Source organism: Lissotriton vulgaris, chromosome 1_1 (genome assembly GCF_964263255.1).
Source record: "Lissotriton vulgaris chromosome 1_1, aLisVul1.2, whole genome shotgun sequence".
Lineage (NCBI taxonomy): Eukaryota > Metazoa > Chordata > Amphibia > Caudata > Salamandridae > Lissotriton > Lissotriton vulgaris.
Window position 1 is genome coordinate 961659193 of NC_141685.1, and position 23266 is coordinate 961682458.

A 23266-nucleotide genomic window follows, 5' to 3' on the forward strand; every position below is an offset into this window, starting at 1 on the left:
AGTCTGGTGGGACTGCACGGTGCCTATATTATGTGCAAACTATCAGTCTATGCAATCTTCCATATGTTTGCATTACTTTGGGCTCTGCAGATGGCATGGCGACAGGAGCCAACAGAACACCAAATGCGGTGTCCCATTCGAAGACCCAACGCCACTGGAGATTGATCCAGGAGGACCCTGGGGATCACCGTTATATCCATTACCCAATGTAAGTGATTACCTGGGACCCATAAAATAATCTAGACGTAGAATAATATTGAGTAAGAGCCATGTGCTGCTGAATAAAAGGTATAGCCACCTGGGGAGGGTGTGTGGCCGTCTCATACGTTGACAAGGCCCAGCGCCAATGCAAAGCAGGAAAGGGGCATCTTGCCTGATGTTGGAGGCAGCCCTTGTGGGTATCATCTATCTGCCGCTAGGGCAATGACTCCGTTACAATCCCCCCCATCACCACAAGTTCATCTGGTAGCTCACCCCACAGCCCCATATATAATTTGATAAAGGAGTGTCCAAGGCGGGGCACATACATTCAGCAATGTGATAGCTTCTCCATATAGCGTCCCCGTTGCTTCCATGTATCTACCATATTTATCAACCCATGTCTTGAGATACCGGAAAGGGACTGTCTGTTTAATCAGGATCCCTGCACTCCCGAACCCTGTATGAACCCCGAATGATAAACTTGTGTGTATCCCTATCTAACCAAATATTGGTCCTTGTTTCCAATGAGGTGAGTCTCTTGCACTAGCAGTACATGTGACCCCATCCTCTTTGCTTGCTTCAGGACTGCCCCCCTCTTCACTTTATCTAGTAAGCCATTTACATTCCACAAAACTAATCAGATAAAATCAGCTGAACATGTCTGCATCTGGGCACACATGATTAAATCCTGTTGCTAAGTCTAATTGTTAGATATGTGAGGGAGTGTACATCTGGCAGGCACCAACGGAAGAAAAACATTTAAGCATACCAATGGTAGCAACTAGGCCTGGGCATAGTTTGCGGAGTTCTGCATAGCAGAACTCCGCAAAGTCCCAAAAATCTCTGCTGCGGTACGCAGACTTCCGCAAGCAGCGGAGTGTGTTACCCCAAGCTGTTTGTGCTGATTTTTAGCACCAGGTGTTTGTCCTGCCCTGTAAAATCAGCGTGAACTGCACCACACGCAGCGCAAGAGCTCGCTGCTTCTCTCTGCCGTTCGAGACGATGTTCTACTCGAGCTGCAGCTTCCTCAATAGGAGCGGAAGGTGTCTCAACACGAGTGGTAGCGATCATACGTGGCTGCCCGCATTGAGAAATCTCGCCTGGAGGTGGTCTGGAGTAAGATTTTCCTTGCTGCGCAGAGTGGAAAAAACTCTGCAAACTCCGCTAGCAAAACGGAATTTCACACCCAGGCCTAGTAAAAACATTACAATACAACAGATCAGTGTTTCTATTTGATATTTGCTACAGGAGCAACTGATATGTAACACCCCATACTCCAAAAACCCGAAGTATCTGTTGTGGAATGTGACATCGGCAGACCCCAACTGAGTGTCTGTTCCCACCCATCCCAATGGATCCCTGTACCCAACATAAACATATTCGTAGGAGGGTGTCAGTTCCTGGTTACTGTGTTATGTGGCCACCCATTGCATCATATATAGTGAGGATCAAGGAGAGCACTGTCCAATATGGATACCCCAATTGTCACTCAGGAGACCCTGTACCAGATGCCTGAGAAGACGGGTCACCCCCTGTAGTCGCTGGAGCATCGTCCATCCTCCTGGAGCTCCACCATGTTGATCGGGATCTGTGACAACGAGTAGACGGTGCCTTTTTGTTCTTATTCTGTTTGTTACTTTGAGAAGAGTGAGAATCCAGGCTTGGTGGTGTATGAGGTTTAATCCGAATCAGTCCACGAGAATACCTCCTCTGGGGAGTCAAAAAAGAGCATCTGGGACTGATACAAAACTTTAAGGATACTGAAGCATGTGTCTGATATTCAATTCACGGAGACGCTGTTCTGCGGCATGAAAGGATTGACGCTGTTTCTGTACCAACCTAGTGTAGTCTGGAAATATCATGATAATGTGCAATTTTTACACAATCTTTTCCTGTGATCGGAAATGTTTTATGATGGTGTCTCTGTGCAAATAATTCAGAAGTTTTTTAATAAATGGGTGGGGCCTGGCCTGTACACCACAAAACATGGGGAAAGGGCTCCCACTGTCAGCAAGTCACAAAGACTTTGATCCAATAACCGCTCCATTGAGGCTCCCTCATAGCCCTGTGGGAATCCAACAAAGCACAGGTTATTGCTGCACGTCCTTCCTTCTGCATCTTCTATGGGCGTCACCCAATTCCCTGATCACAGAGGTAAGTTTGGGCACAGTGGTCTGCAGGACTACAATGCAATTTTCTAGCCCAGAGACCCGGGCCTCCACCTCCGTGATCCTTTCCACTGCATTGCGGATGTCTTAGTAGCATCACCTCCGAACCCACCTTATCTTAGGGTCTAGAAGGTTGCGTGATTGGGTGATGGCGACTGAAAGGACTATATTATCTGGGACCATTCCCGCCTGGCTATCTGTCACCGTCTGTGGCAGGGGGCTGCCAGTGTGGGCGTACTCTTCTAGAGTACTTTGTTTAGCTGCTGGTGGGCCCTAGTCTTTTGTCATGTTTCACAGGCATGGTTCCCCAGCTCCCAGCAAGTTAATTCCACCTCAGACCCACCTGACCATCCACTGCGACTCTCAAGGGCAGCACATGCCGTCAGACCCGCAGCAACCCGAAGCCACAAGCCCATGAGGGCACTATATTAGGTGGCAGTCACTAGGTGAGGCCTAAGCCTACTATTAAGGAAGGGGACACACATTGTTGCAAACCGCACCAAAGCTTAATCCAGATGTCTCTGCAACTGATGCGTCCACCCTCATATGTGTGCTCGCTCCGGGGTAATGGTGAACACCTCTTTAAATTCCCACAGTGACGCGCTTGCCAGGGGGTCAGGGGAGGGCCTAGGGTACAGACCTCCTTGTCTGCAAGTCTCGCGACCTGGATCGCTCAGATCGCACTCCCCTCAACCTTCAGCCACGCTGTCTGACTCTTGCAACACCTCTGCAAGACCCCGCCTACTCCAGGCCCCAGCTGGTGGGAGAGGTAGGCCCCACCTCACCCACAGGGGCTCCGCTTGGAGTCAAAACGTAGGAGCTCACCTGTATGGTGTTGCGGGGGCTGAGGCTCTTAAGTTTCATAGTGTCCTGTTTGAGGGAAATCCTCGTTTGTGTGTTGCAGGATGGTGGAGTGATGGGTAGCAGCGCGGAGCTGCAGTAAGTTTCAGCCGTTATGTTTGGTGTCCAGGCCACCCCCCTATATTGGCATTTCTGATATGCGATCCTGCAGTCCCATACATGACAATAGGCCCGATATAGTCCTTAATAGAAGTCAATGAAAGAAATACTTTCTCCCAACTATTTTTTTTATCTCCCTTCTTCCTCTTCTAAAATGTTGGCAGTCTGCCACAGGGCAACAAGAATGTGCTTACTTAACAAAGATATTGGAGAAATTAGGTGAGCAGGCAGCAGAGAGAAATGAGCAAGGCAGGATGTGAACAAAATCTTGAAAGAAATGGGATTTTAACGAAGTAGAGAAAAAAAATGCACATATGCTGGATGCTAGGAACCCTCCAAATCTTAAATATTGCCTACCCCGTAAGTGATTTCCTCACTTTTGATGTTCCCTGGTCATGAGAATCCACCTCTCACGCCAGCATATTAAAACAACGCAAGCTCTTTATTTCATTCCAAGATGTAACGCTGAAAGAGGGTGGAGGGGTATCATTCACTGCTATTTGAATACATTTTCTCTGCAATCATGTTAATGGTTTGTTAACTGCACACAAAAAACTAAGCTTTTGAATGCAACATTATGTTCAATTTGCAGATCGCCCAACGATGCGTCGCTCTTCTTAGCAAACGACAAAAAAATAAATAAAGGGAAATGACATTTCTGTGCTCTTTTATATACAAATTCTTCTGCCCATTCCCCTGAGAGCAGCCTGTCATCCATGGTTATTATCAGAGACGCAAATGTGCGCTGGCAGGTGCTGATGCACGCCGGCCCACGCACATGTCGTGCGTCTTGTCCGTGACTCCTTGCGCGAACAAGTCACACCTCAAAATCCATTTTACTGTAAAGTTGTTAAAAGTTGGGGCAGGGGAGTGAGGACTGTCGAATATTCTCTTTTGAAAGACAAGGGCATCATTTTGGCTCTGGGTATCTCTCACTAATAATGTCAGCCATTTGTAGCCCCAACCCATACAGAGCCGGACTGGGAACAAAAACCGGCCCTGGCAAAGTGCTTGGCCGGCCCCTACTCGTTGTTTTGCCGGTTTTCGGCCGATTTTGTTACAGGGACGATTTTGCAACTATGCTGCAAAAACGGCACTGTAACAAAAACGGCCCCCAGGGGCGCGACCGGCCCTGAACCCATATCTCTGAACTTTCCCCTTCCTTGGTCTGTACATCCATACCCTTCGTTTGATAGTCACCGACCATGGCCCTCATTTATGGCGATTTGGAGTAGGGCAGCGCAGCAAGTCACCTCACTGCGCGGCCCTACACCAAGGTGAAAGGGTAGGAATGCACCATATTTATCCAATACGGTCAATCCTGTCCTTTTCCCCTGAGTAGGTCACCGTTTCGGCAGCCTAGCGCTAACGCAGTCACTCTTGCGTCATGGTGCAAGGGTGCCCGTATTGCCGGCAGGATTGTTTTTGTGCACAGAAAGGGACTCCTCTTTCTATGTGTGATGCCGAACGTAGCACACGTAGAAAGAGGGAAAATTACGAGAAATAGAGCTATTTCTCCGTGTTACATTCACCTCAGCAGGCATACGATTTTGACGCATCCCCAGGTTTACAAGTCCTTTTTCAATCTGGGAATGCGTGAAAACCATGGGAGTTGAGTGGGAACACCCATAGCAACTCACATGGAACACCTCCCTTGCGCAGATTAAGGCAACCCATCAATTTGTGCTGCATTGCCTTACTCAAGATTTATGAGGCTGCTCAAAGCCTTGCAAGGTGGCTTGGAGTGGCTTTCCAAATCTGACTCAGAGGCATGCGTCACTCATGTACCACTTTATGTGATGAAAACGTGATGCAAGGCTCCTATAAATATGCCCCAGGGGCGTAACACAGGCCCCCGCAGCCCACGCAGTGCGGGGGGGCCCCTAGCTCCAAGGGGCCCACTGGGCACTGAACTCTGGCCGGGAGAGCTCCTAATTGAGCCCGGAGGGGGCCCCCCTAAGTACCGTACAGGAAGGCCCCCTCACTTTTCGTTACGCCAGTGATATGCCCCCTAGTGTCCAGTCATCGAGGCCTTCACTAGCAGTGGTGCTGAAACAATTTACAGAGGAGGGGTGCAGCTATCAATGTTACCCAAGTCACCTAAGCTGGAGAGTGGTAACGGTGTGGTATGTAGCCAGCTGCTGTGAATTTTGGAGTAGACTGTCACAAATGTATTAATAAAACATGGTGTGGCAGTGTACTGCCGTTCACACACAGCATATTTTTCATTGACATGTCCACTAAATTTGCTAGTAAAACTATACAATACAATGTGTGGAAATTGGGTTTCAGCAAATAATTATCATTTGCACATTACTAAGTAAAGTGTCTTGATTTGTTTTGATCCTATTAAAAGTATTTTTTTCTACCACACTTTAGAATTACAAAAAATACTTAATTTGTGCTTTCTTGACTACTGATATATTTTGAAATATTCATACGGCCCATTTTAAGGTATTACAATATTGTTTAAAAAATATAAAAAAGGCAAATAGCCTTTACTTTCATTCGCCCTTTACTCTGCAAGATTGCACATAGTTCACTTTACAAAATGCTCTCACTTTGTATTCAAAGATTAAACACTTGCCGCCTGATTCATGAAAAACGGGATTTGCGATTCCTTAATAGCGAAAAAATGCGAATCGCTATTGAGAAATCGCAAATCTGAATTCATGAAGATTAGCGAGAAAAAAATGCGATTCGCACGCGGGCGCAAATTCCGTTTGCGATTACCGATAATCGCAGAAAAATCGCTATTTTTGGCTACCCGCGCCGGGATTGCGAACTCGCAAATAGCGATATCGCTATTTGCGATATCGCTATTTGCGAGATCGCAAACTCGCGAGATCGGGAAAACGGGAAGTCGCATTTCGAGCCCAGTGATGACATCACAACCAGGAAGCAGCCAGTTCCCACCCCCATTCACCACAGTGAGGCAGACCTGGAGGGAGCTAGTGGGAGAGCTGCTGCAATTCTGGTGATTTCAACACATCTACTACATTGCTGCCATGTCAGAGGAACCTGTTCCTGGCCCCAGCAACACCTCAGGGCGCAAAAGGAAGCTCAAATTTTCCGAGCAGGAGCTCGAACATTTGATTGAGGGGGTGGTGGCCAACCACGACAAACTCTTTGGAAAAGACTCCAGGAGGGTCCCGGAGCAAGAAAAACGGAGGATCTGGCAGGGGATTGCCTCCACTGTCAACTCCGTGGGAGTGGCCGATAGGTGCCTAGAGGAGCTGAAGAAACGATGGTACGACCTCCGAGGTTGTGCCAAAGAGAAGGTGGCGGAGCGCCTTGGAGAGTCGTCGGGCACTGGAGGTGGCGGACCTACAGTCCCTCCCAACACACCCATGGAGGACCAGGTGGAGAACACCCTTGAGAGGGAGGCCTGCATAGGCTTCACACGTCTCGACTCATCCTGCACCACCCAAGACACCTAAGGTAAGTGGCATGCGACTGCGACCCTGCCTCCTATGAATGTCCATGACCAAATAGGCTCCCCTAATGTCCCATAGGCATGCCATAGTTGCACATCAGGGAATGCCCTGAAGCATTGTGGGAGATGTAGTGTGGCCACAATGTAGTAGTACCACAATGCAGCCAGACAGGTTCCAAAGTACGCAAAGCCACAGCCATTCAGGGAATATCACCCAGCATGCATGTAGAAACTGCACGTCTGCCAGATACATGCAACTAATGATCCTCCACTTACCCTCACAGGTGGCGGCGAAAGCAGCGACAGTGAAAGGCTGCAAATTGATGAGGAGGTCCAGGAGGAGGAGGTGCCACCACCAACCCAGGCACCAGCCCCTGCCGCTGCTACAACACCAGCAGCCAGGTCCACCAGCAGTGTTCCCCCTGCGACTGGTGCAGCACCTACAGCTGCAGCCAGGCCAGCTACTATTGTGCCCCCTGCAACAGCTGCACCACCTAGAGCCTCAGCCAGGCCAGCTACTATTGTGCCCCTGCAACAGCCGCACCACATAGAGCTGCAGCCAGGCCAGCTACTATTGAGCCCCCTGCATCTGGCGCACCAGCAACGCCAGCTGTCACACCACCAGCAGCTGTCGCTACAACATCTGGGCCCGCGGCAGTTGCGACACAGCGGCCAGCCACAGTGTCAGGCCAGCAGGGCAGGCGTGGCAGGTCTCGCCAGCACACCACTCCAGCAAGCAGGAGGGGCAATGGACAGGGGCTGGCGCGTTTGAGCGTTGAAAGACGCATGTTGAGAATACATCAGCGCCAGGCACGACAGCAAGGTGCCATTCAGCTCCAGCTCCACAAGATAGGGCGCAATGTTGCCGGAGTAGCTGACCGCATGGACCGCATGACGGCGGCCATGGCAGGAATGGGGGAGCGCATGGACAACATGACTGCAGCCATGGCAGGTGTGGGTGAGGGAATGGCCCGCATGACTGCAGCCATGGAGGCCAACACTGCTGCGATGACCACACAGCGCAGTGCAGCACGCCGCCGCCACCATCAACTCATGAGCCGGCTGGCCTCCTACAGCAGGTCGAATTATGTTGCTGCCAATGCAACTTCACAGTTGTTGCGCCGCTCATCAGCACAGCAGCACCAACTTGTCCAGTGCTGTGAGGACATGACCAGGGTCCTGGAGCACCTGACCACGGCGGTTACGGCACTACACCCTCCAGCAATACCAGCCACTGTGGGGGGTGATGATGTTAGTGAGGGGGCATCCAGCATCAGCAGCCACTCAGCCTCACAAATCCCGCCACTCTGCCGCAGCACCAGGCCCACGCCAGGTCCAGAAGCCCCGGAAGAGGATGCGCCTCAGAGGCGCTTGGGCGGAACGCGCAGGAGGCACACTTGAGTACATTAGACAATAACAGGCACAGGCTGACTTTAAGCCTGCCCTGTCCTATGACACTGCAGTATGCTGTAATACTGTTAGTGGGAGATAGTAGAACTGAAACCTTTTTTGTGATTTGAACAAATACATTTATTTTGCTACACACATTAGCGTTGTGTCATCATTACATTTTGCATGCATTATTGATTTGTGGGGTGATGGAAGAGGGTGCACTAGAAACTGTTCACTGTGATGTGGGTGCGACGTCTGTGGCCTTCTGCTGGGTTCTCCCCGCGTGCATGGCGCGCATGTGCTGGTGGCCGGTTGTCCCCTTCAGATTCACTGCCAGAGATGTCGACAGGTATCCGGCGCTTGGTTGCTATGTTATGTAGTATTGCGCAGACAGCTACAATGCGGCAGCACACTGCAGGACTGTAATGCATGGCCCCACCTGTCTTGTGCAGTATGCGGAACCTGCTCTTGAGCAGGCCAAACGTCCTTTCTATGCAATTCCTTGTCCGTATGTGTGCAATATTGTAGCGCCGTTGCTGGGGTGTAGCAGGGTTGAGGTATGGGGTCAGGAGGTATTCACGGAGGGCGTAGCCACTTTCACCTGAATGAGAGGAGCAGATGGTGATTGCCTGTGCTGCACTGTTACATCTTAGCAATGTGACATTGTCGACAAAGTGTACTTACCAAGTAGGTGTCCTTCCCCAAACTCTCCCCTGACCAGTCGTGTGTGGAGGCCGCTGTGCCGGAATATGAAGGAGTCATGGCTACTCCCTGGGTACTGTGCGACAATGTCAGTGATGTATGTCTTAGCATTGCAGACCATCTGGATGTTGAGGGAGTGGTAGGACTTTATATTGCGGAACATATACTCCATGGCAGCTGGTGGGCAGATGGCGACGTGGGTACAGTCTATGCATCCGAGCACATGTGGAAAATGGGCTACATTGTAGAATTGTAGCTTGGTCATGTCCAATTCCTGTTGGCTGGCGGGGAATTTGATGTGACGGTGTAGCTGGGTGAGCATGGCGTCAACAAAAGTGTGGAGGCAGCGTGACATGGTGGGCTGGGATATCCCCCCAGCAGCCGCTACTATCCCCTGGAAACTCCCAGAGGCCAGGAGGTGCAGGCTACACAATACCTGCACATGTGTAGGCACCGCATTGGTACGGCTTGTTGGGTGCTGCATCAGGGGGTCAAGGTCCTGTATTAGCTGCATTATCATTTCCCCATTCAGCCTGTATTTTGCATATATCTGCTCTCTGGTTTGGCCCAGCAAGGTGACCCGCTGGCGGAATATCCTGTCCTGGATCCTGCGTCTCCTCCGTGCTAATCGCTGTAGCCTTCGACGCCTCACCACCATGTACATTCCTGGCATTGTGGAACTCCTAATGCTGCTGCTGATGATTGTCCTTATGTGTGATTGGTCAGGCCTGAACCTGTTGGTGATTGGACAACGGTTTTTTAAATGTAATTTTTGCATGGCTTTTATGGTTACCACCTGCTTTTAGTTGTCCTTATTTTGCGCGGCGCTAAATGCGATTTTTGGGTTTTTCGCTATTAGCGATTTTTCTTGAATACCGATTGCGAATGTATAGCGAATTCGCTATTTATTTCGCAGAATCCGTGGTTTCTCGCATTTTCCGAATCGCTAATGCTCACCTGCCAGGATTCTGCGAATATAATAGCAAATTCGCCATTATGTGTTTCAGATTCGCTTTTTTGATGTTGAATGCCGATTACGGAAATTGCGCCCGCAATTGCATTTTCGCAGCGATTGCGGGCGCAATTTTACTTCATGAATCAGGCTGATATACACCAATCTCCATGTTAAAAGAACAAGCAGCAATTTGTCTAAAGACATTTGACCTCTGTCTTTGAATGCACAGCAAGCCCAGTAAGATGCAGATAATATTTAAAGGCTTCTTTATTGCTCATTTACTGTCGTCTGAGCTCCTCCATAGTTATTTCTTGGGGTGCTTCAACATCCCTTCTTCCAGTACCTATATCCTCTAGAGAACTGAGTCCAGTTTTGAGATGCCCAACCAGGTTTTAGGGGGTCACTTCAGCAATATTGATTCTAGTTCTAGAGTTCTCCTGGAGCAATAAGGCCATATCTCAAGCATCCGTTCTACCTCCTACAGTCTTTCCTGATGAATGCAGAGAGTGTGGCAGTCCATTGGCGAGAGAATAAAAGGCACAGTTTCAACATCAAGATGTATCTGTTCACATACAGTAATATAAGAGGGAAATATGATTAAGAAGGTGTAAGTGAAGTTGATTTTGATAGTGACCGCCCCCACCCCGCAGCCTCAGGGTCAATTATTTTAGTTTTCTTCAGTTATGTTAAAGCGCAATGTACAGTGTGAACGTGATAAAAAAAGTCACAATTTATGTTAGACAAGCATTGGCAAAGCCAATAGGTGTGGCCTATGCAAGGGCAATTATGTTTTTTGCCATGCTGTACACCAATTTGGCTGCTGTTCAGCATGGCTAAAGGTTAGTGGGGTTAAGGAGAGGGGTGTGGAGTGGAGTTTGGTAAAGTGAAGTGTCATGGAGAGGAGTGGGGTGTTATAGAGTGGCTAGAGAGTCGTAGAGTGGGGAAGAGCAGGCATAGAGTGTAGTAGAGTAGAGATGAGTGGCGTGGAGTGCCATGGAGTGGCGTAGAGTGTGGTGAAGGGAGTAGAGTGCCATTGAGTGGAAGGTGGGACAGTGGAGTAGAGTGTCATAGAGTAGAGTGGAGTAAAGTGGAGTAGAGTGTTGTAGAGTGGAGTGGAATAGAGTGCTGTGGAGTGACATAGAGCAGAGCAGAGAGGCATAGGGGATGTTGCGTGGAGTGGAGTAGAGTGTTGTAGAGTAGAGTGAGAGGAGTTGGCCTAACGGCTAGGGCGGTCAACCTCGAATCTTGGGATCTGGGTTCGAGTCCGAACAATGACGCTGAACATCCTGTGATTCTGGGCAAATCACTTAATCTCCCCGTGCCTAACAAAAAAATTAATGTGTCCTCATGTAATGCAAGTAGTGCTATGTATAGCGCTCTGATACCCGATTCAGGTCAAGTTCACGTTATATAAAACTCTCTAAAATAAAAAATAAAAATAGAGTGGAGTACTGTAGTAGAGTGAATGGAATAGAGAGGAGTAGAGTGATGTAGAGTGGAGTGATGTACAGTGGAATGGTGTAGGATGGAGTAGAGTGTTGCAGAGTGGCATAGAATGTCAGAGTGGTGTGGAATGAAGTTTCAGAGTGGGGTGGCATAGAGTGGCATGGAGTGGTGTAGATTAGCCTATACTAGTGGCGAGTGGTGTAGATCACTGTTGAGTGACCTGGAGTGTCATGGAGTGGAGTGGCTTAGAGTGATGTGGAGGGAGTAGAGTGTCGTAGACTGGAAGGACATAGAGTGAAGTACAGTGTTGTCGGGTTGAGCAGCATAGAGTGGAGTAGAGTGTCAGAGTGGAGTAGAGTGTTGAAGATTGGCGTGGCATAAAGTGTCTTGGAGTGGTGTAGAGCAAAGTGGAGTGGTGTAGAGGGTGTTGCGTAGAGTGGAGTAGAGTGTTGTAGAGTATAGTGAAGTAGATTACAGTAGATTGTCATAGAGTAGAGTGGAGTGGTGTAGTAGAGTGGAACAGCATAGAGTGTGGTAGAGTGGTGTGGAGTGGAGTAGCGTGTTGTAGCGTGGAATGCCATAGAGCATCAAAGTGGAGTGGCGTGGAGTAGTGGAGTGGAGTAGAAGTGAGTAGGGTGTCACAGAATAGAGTGAAGTAAAGTGGCATGGAGGGGTGTAGAGGGAGTTGATTAGAGCATCAAAAGTGGAGTAGCGTCATAGAGGAACATAGAGTGGAGTAGAGTTTTTTAGAGTGCTATAGAGTGGAGTAGAGTGTCACAGTGTGAAGTAGAGTTTAATAGAGTACAGCGTCATACAGTGGAGTATTGTGGAATGGAGTAGAGAAAAATGTTGTAGAATGGCCTAGTGTGAATTGCCATAAAGTACAGTGTACAGAGTAGATTGGTGTAGAGTGCAGTGGCATAGAATGCATTGGTTTTGAGTAAAGTTGTGTGGAGTGTATTGGCGTAGAGAGCAGTGACGTGGAGTAGAGTGGTATAGATTGCAGTGGCGTAGAGTGCAGTGGGGTAGAGGGCAGTGGCATATAGTAGATTGTTTCAAAGTAGAGTGAAGTAGCATAGAATAGAATGGTGCAGGGCACATTGGAGAGGTGCAGGGTAAGGTGGAGTGGTGTAGAATGCAGTGGCATAGAATAGAGTGTCATGCAGTGCAGTGGCTTGGAATGCAGTGGTGCAGAGTAGATTAGATTGGCATAGAGTGCAGTGGCGTAAAGTGCATTTGCCTAGAGTGCCGTGGAGTTAAGTGGTGCAGAGTAGAGTCGAGCACCTGAGAGTGCACTGGCAGAAAGTGCAGTCTTGCAGAGTAGAGTGGGATAGAGTGTAGTGGTGGAGCATATATTGGCATACAGTGCAGTGGCATAGCGAACAGTAGAATTGCACAGAGTAGAGTGGTACAGATCTCAGTGGAGTAGAGAACAGTAGTGCAGAGCAGAATAGAGTGGTGTAGAGTGCAATGGTGTAGAATAGTGTGGCTACAGCAGCTTAGAGTGCAGTGGCGTAGAGTAGAGTGTTGCAGAGTAGAGTAAAGTTGCGTAGGGTCCAGTGGTGCAGAGAAATTGGCAAAGAGTGCAGTGGTTTAGAGTGCATTGGTTTTGAATAAAGTGCTGTACAGTGTATTGGTGTAGAGTGCAGTGGTAAAGCGTAGAGTGGCATAGAGTAGAGTGATGTAGAGTTGCACAGCATAGATAGCAGTGGCGTAGAGTGTAGTGGCATAGAGTGTAGTGGCACAGAGTGGAGTAGAGTGCAGTGGGCATAGAGCAGATTGGTTCAGAGTTGAGTGAAGTGGCATAGAGGTGAGTGGTGCAGGGGAGAATAGAGTGGCAAAGAGTAGTGGTGTAGGGTGAAGTGTTGCAGAGTAGAGTGGCATAGAGTGGAGTGGCATAGAGTGTAGTAGTGCAGAGTTGAGAGGAGTAGAGTGCACTGGTGTAGAGTAGAGTATAGAGGTGTAGAATGATTTGCCATAGAGTGCAGTGCCACAGTGGATTGGCACTCAGTAGATGAGAGTGACGTACAGTGGATTGGTGTAGAGTGCATTAATATATATTACTCCCTGGTGAAGAATGCAGTAGAGTGGCGCAGAGTAGAATACAGTAGCATAGAGTAGAGTGGTACAGAGTAGAGTGGCAGAGGGTGCAGTGGCAGAGGGTACAGAGGCAGAGAGTGCAGTGTTGCAGAGTGGAGTACCAAAGAGTGCAGAGGAGTATTGCAGAGTAAGTGGCGTATAGAGCAGTGCCATTGGGTACAGTGATGCAGAGTAGAATAGAGTGGCGTAGAGTTCAGTGACGTAGACTGCAATGGTGTAGAGTAGAGTGATATAGAATGCAGTGATGTAGAGTAAAGTGTTGCAGAGTAGAGTATAGTGCCATACAATCCAGTGGCACAGAGAAGATTGGCATAGAGAGCAGTGGCATAGAATGTATTGACTTTGAGAAAAGTGGTATAGAGTGCTGTAGTGTAGAGTGTAGCGGTGTAGAATAGTGTAGCTTAGAGTGCAGTGGCATAGAGTAGAGTGGTGCAGAATAGGGTGGAGTTGCGCAGGATAGATTGCAGGGATGTAGAGTGCAGTGGTGTAGAGTTGAATGGCACAGAGTGGCATAGAGTGCAGAGACATCGAGTAGATTGTTTCAAAGTGGAGTGATGTGGCGTAGAGTGAAGTGGCATAGAGTAGAGGGTCAGAGAGTGCAGTGTCAATGAGTGCAGTGGTGCAGACAAGATTAACATGGCTTAGAGTGGATTGGTGTGTAATGCAGTAGCCTAGATTTCAATTACAGAGAGTTCAGTGTTGCAGAGTAGAGTGGCGTAGAGTGAAGTGGCATAGAGTGGAGTGATGCAGGGTAGAGTTGAGTGGTGTAGGGTAGGGTGCAGTGGCGTAGAGTGGAGTGATGCAGATTGGAGTGGCTTAGAATGTAGTGGCATAGAGTGCAGTCGGCATAGAATTGAGTGGCGTATAGTTCAGAGGTAGAGAGTGCAGTGTTGCAGAGTAGATTGTCATAGAGTGCAGTGATATATAGTAGAGTGGCATAGAGGTCAGTGGCATGGAGTGGAGTCGTCCAGACTAGAGTGGAGTAGGGTAAAGTGGAGCATGCATGGTGTGATAGCGCTCTGCCATTACAGGCAACACATCTTCAATTGAACTGACCATTACATTTGCACAGACATACAGTTTACTTTCAGGGATCTACTTGGTATCCAGATTTACACAGGAAGAGAATGATGCTAAAATCCCAATACCTCTCCCAAACCCCTCCCAATCTCTAAAATTACATCTAGAGACTAAGGAGTGCTCCAGAATAGGAAAGGGAATGGAGAGAGAGAAGAGACTGCCCTTGTTTGTTCTTCTGGGGTCTTCTTACACCTCATCTATTTTAGGCATCACTCCTTTTGGGGTGGATTTGTGCAGTTGGTGAACTGCAAAATGAACACGTTCATTAAAATTAAATTCTGTAATCAACTATTGTTAACATTTATAAATATATATAATCATGCATATGTATTTTCTACTAATACATAATACCCCATAAGACAATGGTATTTGCCTTTCTTATAATAATATGTGAACAATTTTATAGTCTGAAGAGTTTATGACTGGATTCTGTTTTATACTCCTCTTTCATGCATTTTCTTTTTAACTGTTTTGGAATAGCATATAAACTCCTTATAAATTCTAACATATCTACACTACGCAATGCTAGTGTAAAAGTAAATCCTTAAAAAAATGTTGTCTTTCTTTTCAGAGGTACTTGTATGACCAATGACGACTTCTGAGGAAAGGAACTAAAGAGTACAACATTTTCCAGCTATCGCGACAAGAATTTTAGATTCTATTAAGGACACGGAGGTGAGGATTATGCTGTCTCAATTTCTTTACTGAACTCACAACAGCCAATTATAATTAAACTACAAAAGTAAAAAACATCATATTTCATTAGGCTTTGAACCACGCCTCCTCATAACAGCAAATGGCAACATGTCAAAGTGTAAAAAATAGAGAGACACCATCTTGGCTTCCTCTTTCTTTGCGAAAAAACAGTCCATAAGTACGAACGAAAAGACAGTCCCAACTTTCAATGGAGAGATAAACAGTTCCTTTGAATTCTCAACAGAGAATATAATCCACAAGTCCTGTGGTCAAAATCTTCTCACAAGGAGGTGACCCATCTCCAGCCGGAATATCACTTTAGTTCTTCTTAGAGTCAATTCCTGAAAATAGAAACAAGGTTGAAAATAGGGAACCCACAAACTTGATACTCTTTTGGTGGGCATATAATACTGTTATGAACATACCAATCATACAACTTAACAGTTGATATAAACAGTCACAACGGGTGGGAAAACCTTGCCTCTGTGTCCTTAATAGAATCTAAAATTCTTGTCGCGACAGCTGGAAAATTTTGTATTCTGTGTCAGGGCCGGAGGCTTCTGATTATGCTGCTTCAAAGCTCATCAATAACAACAGAAGAGACATGAGAAATAGGCTTGTAATAAAACACCTTAAACATAGAGTCAGTAGACCAGACAGCTGCTTTCTGGATATCCTCTGAACGAGATCCCAACATGTAAGCCTTAGAGGCTATAGCACCTCTAGATGAATGAGCACCATACACCGAGATATCAGTGCTAGCTTCTGACATCACCCATCTGACCCACCTAGCCAAGGTGGGTGCTGAAACCAGTCTGAAAGGTTTCTGAATTGCTAATAGTAACTGACCCAACGGATCAGATCTATGTGCAAGAGTGCGTTTCTCATAACATTTCAAACATTACAAAACACATCATTTATTATTATGAGGGAAAGCCGGATACTCTACCGAACATAACATTGTTTTTTTCTGTCTCGTGATGATAAAAGAGACACCCTGTGGAGAAAACATTCTGCCTGCCAGATCTAGAGCTCGTACATCAGACACTCTGTGACAGGAGATTAAACATAACAACATGGTGAGCTTGGCAGATAGCTGTTTCAAGGAAAGTTCAGTATTATCTGGCCAAGACTCAAGTAATGAGAGAACCTTAGAAACATCCCATAAGGTTGATTATCTGGGTCGAGGGGCGTTAGCCACCCTGACACCCTTAAGTAACTTGCATACCAGGGGATGCATCCCCACCGGTTTGCCATCAATGTGATCATGGCCTGCTGAGATTGCAGACTTGAAGTTATTAACCGACATTTAGGCAAGGCCCGATTCCGCACATTCAGACAGGAATTTCAAAATTTCTGTTCATCCGATCCCACAGGATCGACTTGCCATTGAAGGTACCAACCCACCCATCGCTTCCAGGAAGCTGAATATTGTTTCCGGGTGGATGGAGCCCAAGCTTGTTGTATAAATCCGGCAGCTGCCTGTGAAAGGCCTTCAATGCTCTCATGTCTCCTGAGAGCATCCACACCATGAAAGATAGCTGGTTCGGCAGGATCAGTGGGTGGTAAGCTCCCACTGGGTCCTGGAGAAGCGTCAGGAATATCAGAAGCTGATAAGGAAGATCCGCAGATAACTCCAATAGTGTGGGAAACTACGATTGAGTCTTCCACAACGGTGTCACCAATACTATTGATGCCGTCTGACGACGGACGAAAGCGCCACTCTCGGGATCAAGGCAAAAGGAGGAAACATATAATTCTTCTGTGGTCTCCACTGGTGAAGGAACACGCCCATTCCCATCGCCATCGGGTCTGGTCTCCAGCTGAAGAACAACAGGAGTTGAGCATTGAGGCGAGAGGGAAATAGGTCTATCTTGCAGGGGCCTCGCATACTCATGATTTCCGCAAACAGCGCGAGGTGAAGCCTCCAGTCGCTGTAGTCCCTGAGGAACCTGGAGTTCCAATCCGCCACTTGGTTGAGCTTGCCCGGCAAGTACTTCGCTATACCGGTGATCTTGTGATCTAGGCAGATGTGCCAGAGCGCCTTCACTATGTTGACCAACATACGCAACTTCGTTCCCCCTAGGCAATTGATATATCAAACTGCCTAAACATTGTCCATCCGGAGGAGGATGCAACAATTGCACTTCAGAGGAGATATTGACCTTATCGCAAATGAACCTGCTAGCAACTCGAGGCAATTGATGTGCAACTTTAACTTGTCTGCAGACCAACGTCCGCCTGTGGCACAGTCTCCACATCAAGCACCCCAGCCCCAGCGGCTGGTGTCGGACTTGACAATGATGTCCAGGTATGCACCAAAAATCGCCCTTCCATACCAAGGCCGTCATATGTTCCAGCCACCAAAGAAGCTCTTCTTGAGCGTCTGGAGACAAAGGAATGAGATAATCGTAATGAAACCTTTTCTGAATGTAGTAAATCTTGAGGTGCTGAAGGGCCTGATAGTGCAGGCCCACTATTCTCGCCAGAACTCTCAGTGAAATCATTTGTTTGGACAGAGTGGCTTTGATTTCCAGTCTTATAGACCTGATTTAGGTCAGTCGGAGAAGAAGTTGAGCTGATACTGAATCTATCTGGAAACCCAGGAATTCTATCTGTTGGCTCGAAATTATCATTGACTTTTTGATGTTTATGACGAAGCCTAGATCTTGTCAAAGGGACATCGTCCACTCCAAATGAGTGAGGAGGAGGTTCTGATCCTGAGCCAGGAGCAGCAGGTGGTCGAGGTAGACAATCATGCGCACTCCCATTTCCCGAAAGTGGGAAACCTCTGGTTTCAAGAGTTTGGTGAATATCCACGGGGCTGTCGACAGGCCAAAGGGAAGTGTGCGATAACGGTACCATTTTCCTTTCCATTGGAATTGAAAGAATTTCTGAGGAGAGGGACAGATTGGGACCGTGAGGTAGGCATCTTTCAGGTCTAACCGAACCATCCAGTCCTTCTCCAGCAGGCGGTCTCTCAGAAGATGGATGCCCTCCATTTTGAAATGCCTGTAGAATATAAAGGGATTGAACTCCCTGAGATTTAGGACTAATCTCTGACCACCTCCTTTCTTTTGTACCAGGAAGACGTTGCTGCAAAATCCTCCAGGAATGAAGAATCATACGGCAATAGCCTGCTTGGCCAAAAGCTATTGCAGTTCTGAGTCTATAAAAATCTGTTCTTGAAGGGAAAAAAGGAGAGGCCGAGGAGGGGTCACCCGACAAGAGGAATCTAGAAGTTCTATCTGATAACCCTGCAGTTTGAAGGATCCACACATCTGTGGTGAGTTGTGTGCAATTCACAACAAAATGTAACAACCTGCCCCCGTGGGAATCATCGAACACACCGGACTTACCAGAAGACGGGGAGTCAAAATTTTTGTAGCCTCGGTTGACACCTCTGTTGAAACGGCCCCTGTAACCTCGAGACCTGGAAGGATAGAAGCCGGCCTGTTCTGGCTCGTGGGTGTAACCCCTGCATCTGGGCGTGAAACCTCTCTGAGGACTGGGGTTGGTGTAGCGGCCGGTCGAGCATCCTCTGCCACGCCCGGCCCTACTAGAGACCTGATGAAACACTCTCTTCAATGAGGATTGCAACTTATCCAGGGAGGCGAAGGTGCTCACAAATCTGGCAATGTTCTTTACAAACTTTTCGCCAAAAGTTGTCCGTCCGCCAGAGGGCCCGGTTCAGACGAGGCCAAGTCCACCAACTGAGGGTAATTTCTAAGCAGGACAAACTTGCGCCGTTCGGAAGCCAAGGCGCATTTAGCGTTACCCAGCATGCAGGTCGCTCTTTGCGCCCATCCAGCCAGGACCTCGGGGTGAATAGCTGCACCTGTCTCCTGTGTCTGGAGGGCTTACTCAAGAATCTTGGCCAGAGGACCTGAAAGGTCTAGCACCTTGTCCTGACATGCCCAAAGGGCGTGGTCAATCCCTTTCTTTGGATCCTTTTTGTACTTCTTCAAGAAGGTAGTCACAGAAGAGTCTATGACCGGAGTAAGCGCTACCTTATGAGCCAAATCTGGACGGGGCATTCAGATTTCAAGCGAGCCCTCACGTCCTTATCAAAACTCCTACGTAAATGTGTTTGCATGTAGTTGGCAACTGCAGGGGTAGAGACCCAATCTGCTGAACGTGGGTTGACAATGTCCGAGGGGTCGAACATAAAGGGAGGGGGTTGAACGGGGGAAGATGAATGTTTGCACTTCTTATCGCATTTGCGAGGCCTAGACTCATGAGATGAGTCTGTGTCAGTGTCTGTATCAGTAGTGGTATCAGGAACATGGATAGTGGAAGAAGAGGGAGGGGGAGGGCGGGGTGCCATCCTGGGCCTGCTCTTTAGACTTGTAGAGCTTCAAATACGTGTGTAAATGTGGCCAGGGAAGACCAGGCGGGACTGCAGTGGGAAGTGGCTCTGGGACAGAGGAAGGTCCTGAGGGAGAGGGGTTTTAGGGAACAAGAAGCTCTAACTTCTGCGCTATAGGAAGCAAGGCAGAGGAGAGTGCCTTATCCAGCTTTGCGTCTAGCATTTTATCAATAATGTCCTCCATTGACTCATCGTAATAATAATCACCATCACCCTGGTCCTCACACGCAGCTACCTCTTCTTAGAAGAATTCACATTCTGCCATCCTCAAGGCGAATATTGATAATATTAAATCACAGTCCCCAGAGGGAAGCACAATTATCAGCCCACATAAGTAGAGTAGGGCGTCGGTAGGGAGCAATGCCGGGGCAAAGGAGTCAATAAGATGTTTATACATTCACAAATAGTAATGATATCTCAGGACTAATGGAGGGAGTAAACCCCCACCTGCCTGTGCAGATTAGAGGCGCCAAAAATTAGTTTGATGCCCTGGAAGCCAAAGAGTTCATGTCTTGCCTGTGAAGAGCTTGAGCGCTGCCTTAACTTGAGAAAAATGGTCCGTTTATGGCTCCAGAGCCTTCTGTGTTGAACCCCTGTTCAGCCTGGGGCAGGGCGTCGGTCTGGCAATGAGTTGAGGGAGCTGTGCGCTCACACAGGCGCGTGCGAGCTCCCGAGACGCGCACTGGCATCCCGGCCAGGCTCCTGCGTGTGTCTCGCTCCTAGCGAGGGGGGCAATCCCCTCCGCACACTTACAGCAAGCGGAAAAAGCCAGCAGCGCTGGCGGCAGCAAAAGAGAACGGGGAACAACCTAAAGCCCAACATGCGCTTAAAGAAACTGGGGCTAAACAAAGAAGCGGAGCCTGTGTTGAAAACGGAGCGTTTCCCTGCTCCGAAAACACAAAGTAAGTAGTCGTGCTGCAAGGCACGCTGGGAAAGGAGCGTATACGAGCTCCGACACACAGGCAATAAATGTGTGGCAAGTGCGCTGTGGCAAAGGATCATTGCAAGGTTCGGAAGGCGAACACATACCACATTAAACTGCATAATAACGATGCATAGATCACAAATAAAAGGCATTAACAATTGAAATTAGCCACAAAGTCAAAGTGGACAAAGTAGAGAGACAATTATCTTGACTGCTGGAGCAGCAAAGAAAGAGGAAGCCAAGATGGTGTCTCTCGATTTTGTATACTTTGACATGTTGCCATTGGCTGTTATGAGGAGGCGTGCTTCAAAGCCTCATGGGATATGATGTTTTTTACTTGTGTACTTTACTTTTATTTGGCTGCTGTGAGTTCAGTAAAGAAATTGAGACAGCATAATCAGAAGCCTCCGGTCCTGACATAGAATTCTTAATGTTCTGCTGAAGGCTTTCTATTTGGAGGTAAGCTGAATACAACGTACTGCTGAACAATTCTTCTCTTGTATGTGAGTAGTGTTCTAATTCAAAGTCAAATATATTTCTTTCTTGGAGGATAGTGGGCAACATTCTGCTGGAAGAGTTTTTAAAAGGAGAATAGTGTTTGACACTCTGCTAAAGGCGTTCCTTGAAGGTGAGTAGTGTTCCAATATTTTCCTATCAAGACCAGATGAAATGCTCGACGTGTCTTCATCTTGCTACTGCCCAAAAAGTCTTCTCAATGACGAAAGGCTGCTCGTGGGAAGTAGAGACGCTACCTGACAAAGTTCTCTAGTGAAGTGCGGCGCTTGAGGGGCTGCGCGCATCTTTTGGATCTACTCTCGTTTAACCCATCACAAGAATTCATCCGGGAAAAAACAACTAACACACATGATTAGCACATGGCAGCCATCTTGAGGTTCCTTTCATTTCATGACACATTGCGCTCCAGCTGAATGATTCAGCATTTTCGATGTTTTTTTCTGTCTTGCCAGATTCTTGTACCTTATTGAATGTTTTAACTTGTTTGTTCTGTGAATCCTGACATTTACTGAGAAAAGTATGCAATGCACAAACAATATTGTGTGGAAATGGCATCACCTAGTGTATTGATATGTTTTGATTGTATTAAGATATTTATTTCCATCACAGGTCAGATTTCCCAAAAATGTCCTTTATTTGTGTTCTCCATCCAAAATATTTGCACAGTTCATTTACTGACATTTACATTTTGTTGTGTGCTAGGAAAATAATAACATTGTACAGCCTTCCTCTAGCACATTCCCAATAGCCAGCATGATTGTCACATGAATCTCTCACTTTGAAGTCAGAAAAAGAAAAGTAGACACCAAGTTCCCTCAGAAGACAGAGTTTGACATTTGACCTCTGCAGTAGCGTCCGGGTTCGCGCAGGGGTTGCACATATTTGAAAAAGTAACGTCAAATAAAATAAACTTACTGTTGTGCTGAGTTACGCGTCCCCGCTGCTACTTTTCTCCAGACGGAAGGACAGCCAGGCCCCACTAACCAATCACAACGCTGCAATGCAGCGCTGTAATTGGTAGGCATCAAGGCTCCCCTGACCAATCACAACGCTGCAATGCAGTATTGTTATTGGTTTTGAGCGTCCTGGTTGGACGCTCAACCAGGTAATGGGGGGCCTGGGCTTGTTCTCCATGCAGGCTGTAATGCAGCCTGCATGGAGAATGGTGAAAGTGCACATGACTGGTTTGAGCGGCCTAAGAGGGAAGACCAAACAGTCACTGCGTACTTAGGAGTGGGCAAACCACTCCTCCCCTGCCCTGCTTGGGGAGCAGATCAACCCCACCTTCCCACCCGCCCACCCGCAAAGCAGGACAAGGCATAAAATTATAATAACTTAAAGTTATTATCATTTTATGCTTCTTCTTTCCAGTGCTTAAAAGCAGTTGGGGGGGGGGGGGGGGGTGACGCTCCTCCACCAATGCGGAGGAGCTGCCCCTGGACCTCTGTCTTGAACGCACAGTAAATGTGACAAGATAAGAACCAGATTTAAAGGTCGATTTGCAGAAAAAGAGCACTCAGAAGTATATAGTAAATAAGGTATGGGCCATGGAAGGGATGAACTCAAGGTGGACAGCCTAAAACAAATAAAGCCAACAGACAGAAAGCAATCAAATGTGAGCCAATGGTTTGCAATGGGTGAAATGCATTCCCAGGGAAGCTTTCTGAATGTCCCCAATATGTCCTTAGAAAACCAGACAGCTGTGTCATCTGGTAGGCTTTCACTTAAGAATGACTGCCATGTTCAAAAGAGCCACATGGATTGCCCCAATGTTAATGCAGGTCAGATAACTGGGATGTGTAACAAGGGCCTCAACCCACCACAGAATAAAGTAAATGATCCTCCTTTGGAGTCTTCAGCCGGAGGCTTTACTGGACAGAAATAAATAGTTTAAATGTGCCCCAGCAGGAGTTCAGATGTTCTTAACTCAGGGCCCACACCCTCTCTGCTGCCCCAGCCAAGAAGTTGTTTATTGTCCTTTCAGGGATATGAGAGGACATGATCCTTGCTTATATTAGGGCTCATGGTGCCCTCACTATGCCGCATTGATGTAATTCACTGGAACCTCTTCGGAATCAAAGCAAAAACCAATCAGCCGCACACACATAGAAGCAAAGACATGCCCATAGAACAGAAGCAGGCATGACACCAAAGTAGCCTGAACTTAGAGAACACAATATAGCAGCAGGATTGTCACAAGAGAGAGTAGCCTGACTATTGCCCAAACCCGCTATTTTCAGGGCCCCACACTGCCGCTGACTATTTATATCTCTCCGGTAATATCGCATGAGGCTTTGACTGCAGCACTAGCAAAGGCTCA